General features: G+C 46.3%; 1 long non-coding RNA gene across 1 annotated transcript in view; it reads right to left on the reverse strand.

Annotated features, from left to right (window-relative positions):
- Positions 1-885: 885 nt before the first annotated feature.
- LOC119968737 overlaps positions 886-17,482 on the reverse strand; it is a 40,958-nt gene continuing 24,361 nt past the window's right edge. Inside the window, exons 3-4 of the long non-coding RNA XR_005461194.1 lie at positions 1,185-1,351; positions 886-1,074 (exon numbers count right to left, since the gene is read on the reverse strand). This is a non-coding gene — a long non-coding RNA (uncharacterized LOC119968737). The remainder of the gene's footprint in view (positions 1,075-1,184; positions 1,352-17,482) is intronic.

Raw genomic sequence — 17,482 nt, forward strand, 5'->3', positions numbered from 1 at the left:
TCTACTTTATCGATGCTCCTCATTATTTTATAGACCTCTATAAGATCACCCCTAAGCCTCCTATGCTCCAGGGAAAAAGGTCCCAGCCTATTCAGCCTCTCCTTTAAACTCAGACCATCAAGTCCTGGTAGCATCCTTGTAAATCTCTTCTGCACTCTTTCTAATTTAACAATATTCTTCCCATAATAGGGTGACCAGAACTGAACACCTCACCATGGATAAGGCCAGAACAATTTCCTCCATCAGACCCTGTCTTGTGGTGTGGCTTGTGCCTCCCCCCATGTAAACCCTGTCATCACAGTCCAATGCCATGTTGTTTTTGAACTGCCCCATTTGCTTTTCTCAGTTGGTGTCCACCTTGGAAAAACATTTAGTATTCACTCTTGGGACATCCTTAGCATGTGTCTGAGGCATCTTAGCCAGCGCCTCTTGAACTCATGGACAGAAAGGATGTCAGATAGGTGGGCTATATTTTCCCAGAGATTGCCCAATCGAATCAAACAATACTTTCCTTAAGTTCTTCATAATAGTACAGACCATATTCAGCTAGGATTCCCCGCTGGGTCACTGTCTGTGCGGAGTCTGCACATTCTACCCGTGTCTGCGTGGGTTTCTTCCGGGTGCTCCGGTTTCCTCCCACAGTTCAAATACGTGCAGGATAGGTGGATTGACCATGATAAATTGCCCTTAGTGACCCCAAAAAAAAAGGTTAGGAGGGGTTATTGGGTTACGCGGATAGGGTGGAAGTGAGGGCTTAAGTGAGTCGGTGCAGAGTGAATGGGCCGAATGGCCTCTTTCTGCACTGTATGTTTTATGTTATATGTTCTGTGTTCTACACTTGCTGAAAGTGACATGCATTCATTCATTCTCTGCAAACAAAAGGAATATGGTCAAGTCTTGTGCCTTTTATTTTGAATTACCCAGAGTCTTGGGGAGCTTAGAGTTCCGCACTGCTTTCTCCATGACAACACCTCAGCCAATCAGAGTCAATTTTCCAACCAATCTGCACCGATTTATCTCCTGTAGCATAAATTGCTGTGATTTTATTGATATTTGGAATGCTTGCTGCTTGTCCTGATGAGTGAAAGAGAAAAAAACTTCAACAATATGTCTCTCTTTTCTTCAGCAATATTTAAAATGGAATTGGGGACAGACGCCCGCCAAAGTTAACATAAGCAAAGTACCAGTGATGAAGAAGATAACGACACTGAAGAGTGACAATCAAAGGGACCAGATGGCTTCCAACCCAGCGTCCGGCAGGAAGTCAATGAAAATGTTCCACATGCACTAATTATAATTTTCCAAAACAAAACCAGAAAATACTGGACAATCTCAGCAGGTCTGACAGCATCTGTGGAGAGAGAACGGAGCTAAATTTTTAAGTCTGGATGACTCTTTGTCAAAGTGACAGATTAATTATTAATTTTTAAAACTTTAAAAGGGTATTAAGGGGTATAAGGCAAGGGAATGCATATAGAGTCAGGTCACCTACCAGCCATGATCTCATTGAATGAGAGAACTGCTCTAGGTTTAAATTACCTCCTCCTTTTCCCTTATTTCTATGTTTTTAATCAACACCTCCTCAGACCCACCTCTGCTCTATTAGATTGTCTGTTTGACATCAAATAGCCTTGGATATTTTTTTGTTAGGTGTACAAAATAAATAGTTCTAACATTAGCGATGGAGGGGGGTGATTTTCCGCTCCCATTTTCAGGGTGCGGATTGGTGGCAGGGCTGGAAAATCCCCCAGGAGTCTCAAAATGCATTTTACGCCGTCTGGATCTACCGTTGCAAATGGTCCCCTCAACGATGTAACGGGTACCCCAAAGTTGAATGTCGGCTTCTCCATTTGAATATATTCAAATACAAACCCCAGGCCTTTACACCTGATAGTCGTCGTTCCCCTCTCCCCACCGTTAAATTGTCCATTCACCCCATATCGACGTGACTCATGACAGGTCCCCCATGACCTACGCCTGGCGAGCAGTACCCGCCGGAGGCAGAGGTGAGTGCAGCCCAAGGGGGAGAGGGTCAAGCCCGGGCACAACCCAATCAGTGCCTACCCTGCCAGTGTGACCTCGTGGAAACTGCCCCTTCATTTTCTTTTTCTCTAAGAGACTAAACATTACGCCGGAGGAAGCTGCTCTGAAGGTCAACGACTTCCAACGTGCTTTTCCCGCCCACCCCACCACTCTGCCAGAAAATGAGAAACTTGAATCATAGAATCTGCAGTGTAGAACGTCTGTACCATGAATACCACTCTCAACCCACATTGATCCATTTAGTCATAGAGTCATACAGCACAGTATCTAGACATTTCAGCCCATTGTTTCTGCACCAGTCATCGAGCACCCATCTATACTAATCCCATTTTCCAGCACTTGTTCTGTAGCCTTGTGTGCTGAGGCATTTAAAATACTTCGTATAAATACTTCTTAAATGTTGTGAGGGCTTTTGCCTCTCCCACCCTTTCTGGCAGTGAATTCCAGATTCCCACCACCCTCTAGTGCAAAGATTTTTTTTCCTCAGATCCCCTCTAAACCTGCGGCCCATTGCCTTAAATCTAACCCCTGGTCGTCGACCCTTCTCCTAAGGGGAGAAGTTTCTTCCTAGCTACCCTATCTATGTCCTTCATAATTTTGTTCGCCTCAATCAGGTAGCCCCAAAGCCTTCTCTGCTCTAGGGTGAACCACCCTAGCCGAACCAGCCTGTCCTCATGGCTGAAATGCTTCAGCCAAAGCAACACCCTGATGAATCTCCTCTGCAGCCTTTCTCATGAAATCACATCCTTACTATGGTTTTGCAGCCAAAATTTCACACAGTATTCTAGCTGTGGCCCAATGAGCATTTTATACAGTGCCATTATAACCTCACTGCTCTTATATTCTATGCCTCTGCTAATAAAGGCAAGTACCCCATATTCCTTCTTAGCTGCTTACCTACCTGTCCACCTGTATTGAGAGACCTATGGACCCTAAGGCCATTTTGGTCCTCTCGGTCATGCAAAGATGCCCCACATTTTTTCTTTATTCATTCAAGGGATGTGAACATCACTGACTAGACCAGCATTTAGTCCCCTTGAGAAGGTGGATCAAAATCCTGAAACTCCCACCCTAACAGCACAGTGGGTGCACCTACACTACAAGGACTGCTGCAGTTCAATAATCTGTTTTCTCAAACTGCTGCAGTTTACAAGGCGTAGGTACATCCACAGTGCTGGAGGCAAGTTCTGGAGCACAAGTCTTCAGCACTGTTGTGGGTGGGAATATTGTCAGCGCCCACAGCCTTTGCACTATCCAGTACCTTCAGCCATTACTTGATGTGATATGGAGTGAAACAAAATGGCTGAAGGCTGGCTTTTGTGATGCTGGGGTGCCTCAGGAGGAGGCTGAGATGAGTTATCTACCTGCCACTTCTGGCTGAAGATGGCTACAAATGCTTCAGCAGTGATTTTTTTATACTGATGTGCTGAGCTCTCCCATCATTAAAGATGGGGGTGTTTGTAGATCCTCCTCCTCCAGTGAGTTATTTAATTATCCACCGCCATTCAAGACAATAGGGCTTGGCGGTCAGCAGCACCACCCAGAGCTGCAGACTGGCTGTCCGACCTCTCGGAATCTCTCCAAATGGAGAAAATCAAATTCGCCATCCGAGGGTCAGACGACGGCTTCCACAGAACGTGGGAGCCATTCACGCGAATGTTCCGGGACCTGTTTATGGCCAACGAACAAGCAGAAGAATAGCCAGGTAGCCAAGAATCAGGGGAAAGTCGCCAAAGCATGAGAGGGAGAGATAGACTGGGAGGGGGGGGTGACACACAGCTAAACCTAAGAGGAAAGAAAGGTGAATCACAGGAGGGGGGGGGGAGAGGGAAGAGGCAGGGAACAAGAGAGGAGAACCAGGGAGGTGGGGGGGAGGCAGGGAAATGAGAGCCGGAAGGAAGGCACGGGATACAATAATGAACATGGCATCTCCAGGAGCAGGGAACAAGGAGAATAAAGACGAAAGATGGGAGGAACGGCAGAAGCGGAGGCGAGCGCGAGACGGCAGCGAGATCCATCCAGGAGAAGCAAGCGACAACACCAAACACATTCGAGTATTGCCCACTGTAATTGTTTCTCTGGCACCCAAATATATATTTACCTCCCCAGTCTCCACCCCACCCCCAACCCCCCCTCCAACAGTCGCCCACTTATGTGTTGTAAATAATTTTGCCAGGTGTACAGAGTTGCTGCTGTTGAGCTGGGGCACAATACCCTACCAGTTATTCTATTTTAATTTTTATTGTATTTTTGTAAATTATTATTTACTATTTTATTTTCTTTGGTATGTTTGGGTGTGCCCTTCTCTTCTATATATGTGTATGCATATATATATATATATATATATATATGTCTCTTATCCTGTGTACATAACGGTAAATATACTTTGTTCAAAAACCCAATAAAAAACATTTATTAAAAAAAAGACAATAGGGCTTAAATGTAATCAATTTTACATCAATTTCCATAAAGTTTCATTCACTTAGATGGAAGTTATGGGAATATATGGTCAAATCTTGGTATCTTCTGGGATGCTCAATGTAGCTAAAGGAGTGGACAATATGAGCATTCTTGTGCGAAAGTTATTGTTCATTTTTGGCACAGTATGTGAGGTCTGATATATTGAAGTTCTGGGGTCAGATTTCTTTCCTCCTATGGACCCTGTTAGGAAAAGAAAGGTAGTTTTAATGGATTAATATTCACATTGGTAAGCATTAGACATAAGGTATAGTTTTAAGTGGGTTTAATTCATTGTTTCTGTGCCTGGAAGGGTAAAGCCTATGCTAGAAAAGGTGTTTGGGTGTGCAGGTTGGTTAACTGTGTCTCTATTGTGCTTAGAGAGGGCTACAGCATGAATAATAAATAAAAGGCATAAGCACGTGGCTGTTGCTTAGCAACTGGGGCCTTGCAAGGTAGAGAAGGTGTTAAGTTATAACTGAATTTGTGGGAAGTTGGCAGTTGGGCAGTGAACCTCTTTCAACTCTGCCAGGAGAAGCTGAACAGGACAAGGGAGTTGCAAAGATACAACCATTCGAAGGAACAAGATACAGTCCAGATAACCAGGGATTTGGGACAGAAATAAAAGCAAATTACTGCGGATGCTGGAGTCTGAAACAAAAGCAGAAAATACTGACCCCATTTCCAGTTCTCTCTAACTTTGAGAAAGAGTCATCCTGACTCGAAACGTTAGCTCCCTTTGTCTCCACAGATGCTGTCAGACTTGCTGAGATTATCCAGTATTTTTTTTAAATTTGGGACAGAAAGAATGTTCAAGGCACCTGAACTTAAGAGAACAGAGACCAAGGTATTGTTCAGGATCAAGGAGTGTTCTGAATTAAAGAGACAATTGCAGTAACTAGATTTCAAGTGGGACAGCAATCTTTGGAGGTCGATGAAATGTTGGATGTCATTTTAATACAGTCTGGGAATCGAGAGTTATAGCAATCGTGAACAGTTTGCACAGTAGTTAAGATGAAGAAATCCTAAAGGAATTCATGTGAAATCCTGGACCAGATTCACTGTTAAAATGGAACAAAAGCTTTGTTTAAAAGTGTCAATTGGAAAACCTGGCCCAGGTTTATGAAAGAAGACTTTAAAGTGTGTCTTTAGAAATGGAGTTTGGAAACTCTTATGTGACAATCATCTGTGGGGATTCTGGGGAGGCATCCACAAACATTCACTTGGGGTTCAAAGTGGAACGTATATTTGACCTCAGTCGTCTTGTGTGCTCAAATGTGTTAATGATACCATTGTAAATTAAGATGTACTTTGAAATCAGTATTAATCCTAAAACCTGTGTGTAATTGTTAAGCCAAGGGGGGAAGTAAAGGTGCATTATATAACAATCCAATTTTCCATGTGTAATAAATGTTTTGTTCTTAATTGTTAAAAATAATTATTGCAGTCCCTCCATGTTTTATAAACGAAAATAAAAGCTACGGTCTTTTGAGCCAAGGTTCCATTCTGGGATCTTCCAGACCAGTTATAACATCAAATAGGATCGTAACAGCTAACAACTTTCTAACTCACAGATGAGAATGTTACCTGAGGTGCCATGGTAACAATAAATCAGATTAACAGGACCTGCAAAATCACTTCTAGAAACTAACTGGCAGCTGTGAATACAAATGACGTAAGTTGGGGAACAGCACAAAGTGAGAAGCTCTTTTTTTGGTAACTTATTCTTTCTCAAGACACCAAAATGGCTAAATATCTTCCTGACCTCAGTCTTCTCTTCCTCCAACAAGCTGGGAATGTTGAAAACCCAGTTTAGCATCATCCAACCTCTATATTTCCTGATTTAAAAAGTCTTCTCCTTTATTCTATCCCATTTTAGTGGAGCCTCCGTTATAGGCCTTTCCCTGTTACGTTGCTTTGTCAATCACCCGTTACCCTCACTGGCAGCCTGTCTCTGGGTTTATTTGATTTGAGGCATTTTAGGGTCTGGTTTAGCACAGTGGGCTAAACAGCTGGCTTGTAAAGCAGATCAAGGCCAGCAGCGCAGGTTCAATTCCCGTACCGGCCACCCCGAACAGACGCCGGAATGTGGTGACTAGGAGCTTTTCACAGTAACTTCAATGAAGCCTAATTGTGACAATAAGCGATTATTATTATTATTTTCAGTTCCCAGGTCAAGGGTGACCACAAATATGTCTTTGCACAAATAAGTATCCTCATTGAAACAAGGGAGGTGTTAGCCTGAAACTGACCAAAATGGAGAAGGTTCATTCAGGAAGGCTTCAACCACATTGCAGAACTTTATTGGGAATACTCGGAGGAGAGGTTGAGGCATCAGAGAGAGCACACAGACCTCATCCACTCAACTCTTCAAGCACCACCTGCATCCCATGAGGCAAGTCTACAAATCATGCAATGGACTTATCAACCATCTCAGAACCCATCAATTCAGAGTGGAGGAAAGTCACCCTCAATCACAAACTATCTAAAAAGACGATGGTTGTGTCTCTCACTAAGGTTTAAAAGCTCGCCACCTGATGAAGGAAAAATAAGATGAAAGGCAGTTTTGTATAAGGTGGCCCAAAGTCAATGAAGGGAGGCATAATGTTGCAATCCACAGTGAGCTCAATAACTTCAAATAAAAGAGATGAATTCACCAGTGGCCAACAGTAATGACTGAATGGCAAGATTTTGTTTTAAGACTTTTACTATAACACACCAACTAAATAAACAGAGGGTAAACATTACTTCATGGGCACTGAATACATCAAACTAAAGAAAGAGTATTTTACCATTAGCTAACTAATACGACCAAACACTTTATTTTACACCACATTTCCAGCAGATATGTACCCTTGAAGATTTTGTTCTAAGTTCCTCCTATCTTTCCAGCGTGTTCCCTTCTCTCTGCCATGCCAAGGGGAATCTTCATGTGTCCTTGACAGCCTTCTCCCGAGCCCTGAATTGACTTCCTGCAGAACGGTCCACTCCAGTGATGCATTTTTACTTAAATTTCTGCAAATCCCATCTCCTCAAGCATTAAAGTGTCGAGAAAATTCAGAGCAAGGACTATCTCCTGTGGAAAGGGAGGCACAGATACCCTCTGCAGAAGTGGAAACCGCCTAAAGCATCGGCATTTAAGATCTGTGTAACTGGTCTGTGTTGAAAAGTGTAACAGTACACAGCCGCTAATAATGCCCATCTTTGTATTCTGACCTATGCGATCAACGGAACCGGTTTACCCTCACAGAAGAGACAAGTAAGGGCTTATGGTCCGAGATGATGGTGAAGTGGCAGCAATAAACATATTTGCTTTCTGGAAGGTTCTGGAAGCAAAGACGTGGTTCTGGAAGCAAAGACGGAAGGCCGCTCCACATCATCTTCCAACTTATGTGAAAGTCCGCCCCATGCCATAAGATAATGTCACTACTCCGGGCTGGTCGGGGTTAAAGTGGACAAGTAAGTCCGATGATTGCGGAGCCTTTTTCACTTGGTCAAGAGATTTTCACTGGGAGTCTTCCCACTTCCATCATTGAATCTTCTTCAACATTTGGTGGAAAGGCGCCAATATTGTAGATAAGTTGGGTTAAAAAACAAAGCGCTTTTGAACTGGAAGGTGTGCAGTTACGCAGGAAACAGCTGCTGCTTGATGTACCCATAGGTAAAAAAACATGCATAGTAATTGCCCATCCCTAAAAAGGACTTCAGCTCAGTCACGCTCCTTGGTGCGAGTCCCCTTTTTATCGCTTTTACCTTGACCTCGAGTGGATGTCAGCCTTTTGTATCAACTTTGAAACCTAAATATGTGACCTCATAGGTCTGTAATGTGTATTTTTCATGTTTCAGGCTGTTTGAATTTCCTGAGGACTTCTTCCAAATTGGCACTATGATCTTCAGATGATGCCCCCGTTACTAAGACACCATCCAGATGCATGACAACCATTGGGATCCCTTGTAAAAGGCTCTCATTGTGCACTGAAATATCATGCAGGAAGTTGAAACAGAAAAGGCAACCTCATGAATTATAGAATTACACCTTTGAATTATAGAATCCCTACAGTGTTGTTTATTTATTCAAAGAACAAAGAGAACAAAGAAAAATTACAGCACAGGAACAGGCCCTTCGGCCCTCCAAGCCTGCGCCGATCCAGATCCTCTATCTAAAACTGTCGCTTATTTTCTAAGGATCTGTATCCCTCTGCCCATTCATGTATCTGTCTAGATACATCTTAAATAACGCTATGCGTTCCAGGCACCCACCACCCTCTGCATAAAGAACTTGCCACGCATATCTCCCTGAAACTTTTCCCCTCTCACCTTGAACTTGTGACCCCTAGTAATTGAGTCCCCCACTCTGGGAAAAAGCTTCTTGCTATCCACCCTGTCTATACGTCTCATGATTTTGTAGACCTCGATGAGGTCCCCCCTCAACCTCTGTCTTTCTAATGAAAATAATCCTAATCTACACAACCTCTCTTCATAGCTAGCGCCCTCCATACCAGGCAACATCCTGGTGAACCTCCTCTGCACCCTCTCCAAAGCATCCACATCCTTCTGGTAATGTGGCGACCAGAACTGTACGCAGTTTTCCAAATGTGGCCAAACCAAAGTCTTATATTCGTTCATGGATATGGGTGTCACTGGCTGGGTCACCATTTATTGTCTATTCCTGAGGACATTTAACAGTCAACCACATTGCTGTGGATCTGGAGTCACATGTCAGCCAGACCAGGTAAGGGTGACAGATTTTCTTCCCTGAAGGAAATTCATGAACCAGATGGGTGTTTATGACAATGGTTTCATGGTCGTCATTAGATTTCTAATTCCAGATCTTTTTTTAAATTGATTTCAAATTCCACCATCTGCCATGGCGGGATTCGAATCCAGGTCCCCAGAGCATGGATTATAGTTGGGCGACAATACCACTACGCCATGCCTCCCCTAAAGAGTGGCTACGTGGCTTGGTGCCAGCACCCACACTATAGCAGCAGCTATTTACTGCCGTAACTGCACACCTTACAGTCCAAAAGCGTTTCGTTCAACGCTTTCAGTCGCCTGAGCCAATTGAACCCTCAATCTACGGTTATTCTGGTTTCTGCCAGAAACTTCTGCTGAATATTCAAATAATGGATACCGCAGACCAAATGGTCACGTAACATATCACTGAGAGTTGGACCGAGTTCACAGTGCTCAGCCATCTGTTGAAACCTGGCTACAAAAGCAGATCCTGTTTCCCCAGGGCCCCTAATGGCTGAATGGAATTTCTAATGCTGCATCATAATGGAGGGTCAGGATTTGTGTTGGTTCCTCATTAGTTGCACTAATTGATCAAAGGATTTGATATCTGGAGCCTCCAGATATGTTAGGCCTCACCCGAGGCCGCAAACTGAGTAATATAATGTTTTGCTCGTCTTCTGCTGTGATTTTGTTAGCAGTGATGAAGTATCAATGCCTTTCAACATAATGGCCCCAACTTTCATTGAATCATAGAATTTACAGTGCAGAAGGAGGCCATTCAGCCCATCGAGTCTGCACCAGCTCTTGGAAAGACCACCATACCCAAGGTCCACACCTCCACCCTATCCCCATAACCCAGCAACCCCACCCAACTCTAAGGGCAATTTAGCGTGGCCAATCCACCTAACCCGCACATCTTTGGACTGTGGGAGGAAACCGGAGCACCCGGGGGAAACCCACGCAGGCACGGTGAGAATGTGCAGACTCTGCACAGTGACCCAAGCCGGGAATCGAACCTGGGACCCTGGAGCTGTGAAGCAATTGTGCTATCCACAATGCTACCGTGCTGCCCCAAACCTCCAGATCAAATGGATCGATTTTCCCGAATAGTGGCTTGGCTATTCGACTGTGGGGATTCCTTACCTTTTTTTCAGGTCTCCAAGACGCCATTCCTCCCCTCCTTCAAAAGTTGACAGTTTTGTCTTTTTTCAATTGGTCTGATTTATTCTCATCACCAATGTTGAAGCTCAAGGCACCATGATGAGGCAGAGTTAAATCACAATTGTGTTTTACTAACAATGGAAGAACTTTATATGTACAGATCAACACAACTCCAACACGGGTCTGGTCCCACCAACACCAAGGTTTACTCTGACCCGTCCAGACCCGGGCACCCGATAGGCCCAGGTTTATACTCTCCTATCCCATAGATTCCAGATGGGTCACATGATCCACAAAGGATCACTCTTTAAAGGGGTCACTCTATCACAGTACCTGTGTCCAGAAAAACAGCTGCACCTAATGTGTGTCAAGGTGTAAAAACTGTCACTTGATTTTCAATGGGTTTTTGTTCAAGATCACATGGTCCTGTCTATGGATAATATTTGGTATGATCACCATCCCCCTATTCAGGACACCCTATTTCACCCTAAATTAAGGGAAACAGTTGAAAGCATAATTGTCCAATAAAATCCCACATTAAATTCAAGAGCCATTGCTGTATTGTTGGGAAACGTGGCAATTAGTTGTTTAATTGTCCAGGACCATTCGTGGCTAGATGTGGCAGTGCTGCAGAGGTTAGATCTGATCCATTTGGTTATGGTATCACCTAGCTTAGACTCTCACTTGCTGCATATCTTATTTGACACGCAAGTAGGCAAGGAGTCCTGTGTTGTTCCATCACCATGTAGGCATCTCGTTTTCAAGTATGCCTGGTGTTTCTGCTGGTATGCCCTCCTGCACTGTTCATTCAACCAGGGTTGATGCCCTGGTTTGGTGGTAATGGGACATATACCGGGCCTTGACATTACAGATTGTGGTTGAGTACAATTCTGCTCCAGCTGATGGCCCCCCAGCGCCTCATGGTTGCCCACTGGATCTATTTGAAATCTATCCCATTTAGCATGGGTGGTGATGCCACATTACACAATAGTGGGTATTCTCAATGTGACGATGGGAACCTTATGTGAAGACGGGGCTTCATCTCCACAAGGACTGTATGTTGATCATTCCTACCGATACTGTCATTGGTCTACAGCAGGCAGGTCTGTGAGGACGAGATCAAGTAGGTTTTTCCCTCTTGTTGAATCATAATCACCCTGTCTAGCAACCATGGGCGGAATTCTCCGATCCCCCCGGTCGGCGGGCCCCCCGCGGCGATTCTCCAGCTTGCGATGGGCCGAAGTCCCGCCGCTAACAACCCTTTCCCGCCGGCGGGAATCAAAGCACGTCTGGTGCCGGCGGGATTGGCGGCGCGGGCGGGCGCCGGGGACCTGGGTGGGGGCGCGGGGCGATCTGGCCCCGGTGGGTGCCCCCACGGTGGCCTGGCCCACGATCGGGGCCCACCGATCGGCGGGCGGGCCTGTGCCGTGGAGGCACTCTTTTTCTTCCGCCTCTGCCACGGTCTCCACCATTGCGGGGGCGGAAGAGACCCCCTCCCCTGCGCATGCGCCGGTATGATGTCAGCAGCCGCTGACGCACCGGCGCATGCGCGGACCTCCGCCGGCCAAAGGCCTTTCGGCCCCAGCTGGCGGGACCCCAAATGCCGTCCGCGCCAGCCGGCGGAGCGGGAGCCACTCCCGCGCGGGCCTAGCCCCCAAAGGTGCAGAGAATTCCGCACCTTTGGGAAGGCCCAACGCCGGAGTGGTTCACGCCACTCCGTCCCGCCGGGACCCCCCGCCCCGCCGGGTAGGGGAGAATCCCGGCCCATGTCTTCTAGGACCCGGCCAGCTGGGTCAGCAGCATTGCGACCGAGCCACTCTTAGTGATGGAGAGTGAAGGCCCTCACTCAGAGCACATTCTGCACCCTTGCCACCCTCGGTGCTTCCTACATAGTGCTGGTCCACATGGAGGCATGCTGATTCATCAGTTAAGATGGCTCCATTACTGATCGAGTTGGCCGGGTATGCAGTAATCAGTAGGAGGTTATCTTGCCATGTTTGACCTAATGCCATGAAACCTAATGGGATCCAGAGCCGATCTTGAGGATTCCCATATACCACTATGCTGGGTCTGACTTACCAGTGAGACAGGACATACCCAGGGATGACTATCATGGTGTTTGGGACATAGTCTGTAAGGTATAATTCTGTGATTATGACTGTCAGACTGTTGCTTGACTAATCTGTGGGAAACCTCTACCAATTTTGGCACAAGCCTCCGGATATTAGTGAGGACTTTGTTGGGTCAACAAGGCTGGGCTGAGGCTGCCGTTGCTGTTTCTGCTGAGGTCATTGCCGGGCTGTCTGTTCGGTTTCATTCCTTTGAGACTTTTTAGCAATTTGATACAACTGAGTGATTCAGCATTTAAGAGTCACATGTAGGCCAGACAACGTAAGGGTGGCAGATTTCCTTCCCTAAATGGACATTCATGAACCAGATGGTTCACAGCCATCAACAATACTTTCTTGGTGATCAACAGGCTTTTAATTCCAGACCACATAGAATCATCAAATTTACAGTGCAGAAGGAGGCCATTCGGCCTATCGAGTTTGCACCGGACGTTGGAAAGAGCACCCTACTTAAGCTCACATCTCTAACCTATCCCTGTAACCCAATAACCTCACCTAACCTAACCTTTTTGGACACTAAAAGCAATTTTTGCATGGCCAATCCACCTAACACATCTTTGGACTGTGGGTGGAAACCAGAGCACCCGGAGGAAACCCATGCAGACACAGGGAGAATGTGCAGTCTCCGCACAGACAGTGACCCAAGCCGGGAATCTGAGACCCTGGAACTGTGTAGCAACAGTGTTACCTGCCGCCTCACTTACCTGGGACTCTGGAGTACTATCCCAGTAACAATACCACTACACCAGTGCCTGCATCACACCATTATATGTGCTACGACCAATGCAGTTAGTTGTTCAAGTGACGTTATTTCATTGCTACTGGCTTTGCAATTAACCATGATTAACACATAAAAACACACATTTTATGGCAGCCATGGGGCGGGATTCTCCGAAATGGAGGCAGAATGTCCGCAAGAAGCCCCCCGTGCATGCGTGGGTTAGCGCTGTGCCACTGCACATGCGGGGGTTGGCGCGGCGCCCAGTTGTCGCCAGGAAGGGCGGCTGAAGCAGCGTGAACTGCTCCAGCGCCATGCTGGCCCCCTGTGGGAGCCAGAATCGGTAGTGCCCTCGCCCGTTTCGCGCCATCGCGTTTCACGACGGTGCGAAAGGGGCGAGGGCACTACCGATTCTACAGGGGGCCAACATGGCGCTGGAGTGGTTCATGCCGCTCCAGCCTCCCTTCCTGGTGGCAACTGGGCACCATGCCAACCCATACATGCGCAGTGGCATCGCGCCAACCCACGCATGCACGGGGGACTTCCTCAACTCACCTGCCCTGACGCAACATGGCATGGGGGTTCAGGGGCCGGCTGCGTAACAAAATAAGGCCGGGGCTGGAGAGGTCAGCCCGCCAATCGGTGGGCCCCAATCGCGGGCCAGACCCCATCGGAGCCCCCCCCCCCCCCCCCGCCCGGTAAAGGAGCCCCCCCTCCCCCACCATCACATGCGACCCCCGACCCCGCACACAGAATTCCCGCCGGCTGCGAGCAGGTGTGGACGCCGCCGGCGGGACTCTGCCGTTTCCGCGTGGCCGCTCGGCCCATCAAGGCCGGAGAATCAGCGGCCCGGCCGCGAATAGGCGACCGGCGCCGTGCCAAACGTGCCACCGCAAATGGCGCCGGAGAATCGTGTGCCGGCGCGGGGCGGCATAGCGCGGTTGCAGCGATTCTCCGGCCCGGCTCAGGGCTCGGAGAATCCCGCCCAGGGTGTCTGAGGACCAGATTTTCCCTGTCATCCAACATCCAGCCACACTTGCAGAATTTGGACTGCTTCAACCCAGGGCCCCCACAGTCATGGCAACACACAACAATTGTAACTAACAACCCCTCCTCACAAAACTTACTGATTTAAAAAATCTAGGCTTGCATGTAATTTGAACTGTGAGCGGATCCTATTTGTAAAAGTGGAGTTCACATGAACAAACACAGAGTTTGCTGATGTGAGCAGTTGGGTGGAGCAATTTGCAAGCTAATGAGACTTGATTAATTGGTTGTCGTTATCTGAGCTTCCATATACTCATCAGTGTTACAAATGGAGGCAACTTGTTTTTGTTTTCACCCAGTTTTTCCGATTGAAGTGGCTGACACTCCTGTGAATACTAATTGATTATTTCTGGAAGTGCAAGCCAAGTTTAATTTCTTTCTCTTTCTTCCCTCTAAAGTTGGTCACTAACACTAGGGTACGCTGCCGGTTTAGCTCAGTTGGCTGGACAGCTGGTTTGTGAAGCAGATTAAGGCCCGTACGAGCTGAGGTTATTCATGAAGGTCCCACCTTCTCAACTTTGCCCCTCGCCTGAGGTGTGGTGATGCTCAGGTTAAATCGCCACCAGTCAGTGTCAAAGAAATTCTCTCAAATAAGACTTAAACATGGGTAATCTTTATTCTCGTCGGTTTTACTTGCAAGGAGACACAGCTTTTAACAACACAGAAAGAAAGATATTCTCTCTGTTTTACTTGAACTGAGTGGATTCTTCAGCCTTTTCAGAGTCAACCACGTTACTCTGGAGTCACATGTAGGAAAGACCAGGTAAAAGCGGCAGATTTCCTCCTCAAAAGGACATTAGTGAGCCAGAGGATTTTTTTTACAACAATCGATGACTTCATGGTCACCATTACTGAGACAACTTCCAATTCCAGATTTAATTAATCAAATAACAATTTAAATAACACCAGCTGCAGTGGTGGGATTTGAACCTATGTCCTCAGAGAATTAGGCTGGAAGTTTGGATTACTAGTTCAGCGGCATCACCACCACGTCATTGGTTACCCCCATCCCCTGCACTTGGTTGAGAAAGGTGCTATCTAAACGCATGTTTATGGTGTAAAATTTGCTCCATGCACTTTGTTTAGCACAGAAGGTGAAGTGAATATAAAGCGGACTCTCCCCTCCAGAGTTTCTACACATAACTAAAGATATCTTCAATGTTAAACTGAGGGAATAATGCACCGATAAGTGCATTGTCATCCGAAGGATCATAAAACCATGACCCAACCTTCATTACACTTCACAAGGAATCATGAATGGGCTGAGATTCTTTTCTCTCGAAAGGAGAAGTGTGAGGAATGACCTAATAGCAATTTTTTAACATTGTGAGAAGCTTTGATAGTTTGCTTGTGAGAAGATGCTTCCACTTGTGGTCGAGATCAGAATGAGAGGCCATAAATATAAAAGCAGTCACTAATGAATGAAACAGAGAAACACAGGGGGAACTTCTTTATCCGAAAAGTGGTTGGAATGCAGACCTTGTTGGAAGAAAAAACCCGTTCAAAATGTTCAGAGTCCCAGTAAGAGCCGGTAACACTGGCAACCAGTAATACTGGGGTTCGACTTTAGAGTGTAACAGACCAGCGAGGACAATTTTTATTCGTAGCAGTTTCAGATATCTGGACCATTGGGATCTCTTCCGGGGCAGGTGGGACCTGTACGAGAAGGACGGGTTGCACCTAAACTGGAGGGGCGTAGATCTCCTGGCCACGAGGTTTGCCAATGTCACACGGGGGGTTTAATCTAGTATGGTAGGAGGGTGGGAACCAGAGCAACAGGTCAGAAGGTGAAATAACTAAGGGGGAACTAGAGAATAGGGCTAGTAATACTCCGAGGAAGAGCAGGCAGGGAGAGGTTGCAAAACACAGTGGGACTGGTGGACTGAAGTGCATTTGTTTCAATGTGAGAAGTTTAGGAGGAACTTCGTCACCCAAAGGGTTGTGAATCTATGGAATTCCTTGCCCAGTGAAGCAGTTGAGGCTCCTTCATTAAATGTTTTTAAGGTAAAGATAGATAGTTTTTTGAAGAATAAAGGGATTAAGGGTTATGGTGTTCGGGCCGGAAAGTGGAGCTGTGTCCACAAAAGATCAGCCATGATCTCATTGAATGGCGGAGCAGGCTCGAGGGGCCAGATGGCCTACTCCTGCTCCTAGTTCTTATGTTCTTATGTTCTTATTATGTTCTTATGTTCTTATAACAGGTAAGGCAGATGGACTGGAGCCTGGATTAGTACTTGGAACTATGATGTTGCCGCTACAGAGACTTGGTTGAGGGAGGGACAGGATTGGCAGCTAAATGTTCCAGGATTTAGATGTTTCAGGCGGGGTAGAGGGGACTGTAAAAGGGGTGGGGGAGTTGCACTACTGGTTAAGGAGAATATCACAGCTGTACTGTGGGAGGACGCCATAGAGAGCTCACGCAGTGAGGCAATGTTGGTGGAGCTCAGGAATAGGAAGGTTGCAGTCACAATGTTGGGGTTTTACTCCTGACCTCCTAACAGCCAGCACGAGATAGAGGAGCAGTATTGTAGACAGATTTTGGAAAGATGTAAAGCAACAGGATTGTTGTAGTGGGTGATTTTAACTTCCCCTATATTGACTGGGACTCATTAGCGTTAGGGGCTTGGATGGGGCAGAGTTTGTAAGGAACATCCAGGAGGGATTCTTGAAAGAATATGTAGATAGTCCAACTAGGGAAGGGGCCATTTTGGATCTGGGGGATGAGCCCAACCAGGTGGTCCGAAGTTTCAGTCGGGAAGCATTTTGGGAACAGTGACCATAATTCAGTAAGTTTTAAAGTACTGTTAGATAAAGATAAGTGTAGTGCTCAGGTGAAGGTGCTAAATTGGGGGAAGGCTAATTACAACAATATTAGGCAGGAACTGAAGAATCTAGATTAGAGGCAGAAGTTTGAGGGTAAATCAACATCTTGCATGTGGAAGGCTTTCAAATATCAGTTGATAGGAATTCAGGACTGGCATTCTTTTGGGAACCTTTGCTACGATGGATATTGTGAGCTAAGTCCAAAAGAAAAAGGAAGCATTTATCGAGGTTAGGAGGCTGGGAACAGACGAAGCCAATGAGGAATATAAGAAAAGTAGGGAGGAACTTAAGCAAAGAGTCAGGAGGGCTAAAAGTGGTCACAAAAAAGTAATTGGCAAAAAAATTAAAGAAAATCCCATCACATTAT

This window comes from Scyliorhinus canicula, chromosome 7, assembly GCF_902713615.1.
Source record: "Scyliorhinus canicula chromosome 7, sScyCan1.1, whole genome shotgun sequence".
NCBI classification, from domain to species: Eukaryota; Metazoa; Chordata; class Chondrichthyes; order Carcharhiniformes; family Scyliorhinidae; genus Scyliorhinus; species Scyliorhinus canicula.